Source organism: Aplysia californica, unplaced genomic scaffold (assembly GCF_000002075.1).
Source record: "Aplysia californica isolate F4 #8 unplaced genomic scaffold, AplCal3.0 scaffold00158, whole genome shotgun sequence".
In the NCBI taxonomy this organism is placed as follows: Eukaryota; Metazoa; Mollusca; class Gastropoda; order Aplysiida; family Aplysiidae; genus Aplysia; species Aplysia californica.
This window is the reverse complement of record NW_004797428.1, coordinates 473,415-474,520: the sequence shown is the minus strand read 5'-3', so window position 1 is coordinate 474,520 and position 1,106 is coordinate 473,415. Positions and strand designations below refer to the sequence as shown.

The window sequence follows — 1,106 nt, the reverse complement described above, 5'->3', positions numbered from 1 at the left end:
CACACACACACACACACACACACATACATACACACAGACACACACTCCCACACACTCAGGGGACTCAAGTCTTAGAGCGGCAAAGAACCGCATTCTCTTCTACAGTACTGTCTTAACACTGTCAACGCGTTGGAATCAGGCGCTCGTCAGTTTTTTGGGCATACAGAGTTATTGGCAGCATCTTAAAGCTGGTTCATTTGTTTTGCTTGGGGTGAAAATATACCCATCTATCTCGAAAAGAAATGGAGATACTTGCAATTGAAGGAGGTGGGGGTCGCGTGGTTTCACAAGTAAAATTAGAGAGAAAATGGCCGTCAAAATCTGATTCTATTTCTATTATGTTGTGAAAATGTTTACAAAATCTGTCATTGTTTTCAGATAGGAGTCTTAACACTATAATTTTGTGGACACGCTAATAAGAAAATTGCCTCACTCTTTTTAGGCTGGTTTGGAGTTTTTGGTTCTGAAATTGAAATGAAGAAGAGAGCCAGCTTGATTATAGTTCACTTGGACAAAAGAATAATCTAAATACAAAATCAATTAAGTGTACTAAAATTCAAACGTTTCACAGAGTCATTTGTTTGAAAGAAAACCTTTTTTCTGGATTACTCAAAATTGCTAAAAATGACTTAGGCATTTATCTTATTATGAGCGTGATGGTAATAATAATTATGCTTCCACGCCTGTTGCAGACCTAATACAATTAAAAAATATCTTAGTCGTCAGGCTTAGGGGAGTTAATCCTATCCGTACGTAATGTTTTACTATCGTATCCATACGACGTGGGGAACTCTCTACCACTTTTCAAAGAGGAAATTTACTCGTTTATCCGATCCGTACGTTTTGCATAGCAGTCTGTCAAAATGATTTTTTTTAGAAATACTGAAAGTTTCAAAGAGATCATCGTACTAGAAGTATTCTAAAATGTGAAGAATACAACCCCGGGGGTACTAAATGACCCCAGGGCGTACGGGTAGAGTTAAGAGAAGAGAAAGAGGAAGAAAGTAGTTTTCACACATGGGAAGTAGATTCACAGGTGCTGCGTGAAGCCGTGAAAAGCCTAACCAGAGAAAGAGAAGAGAAGAGAAGAGAAGAGAAGAGAGAGA

The 1,106-nt window shown here is 38.3% G+C and overlaps 1 protein-coding gene across 2 annotated transcripts in view; it reads right to left on the bottom strand.

Moving 5' to 3' along the window:
• The window catches only part of LOC101859634, a 3,514-nt gene that overhangs the window by 1,569 nt on the left and 839 nt on the right, over nucleotides 1–1,106 (bottom strand). The window lies entirely within an intron of this gene.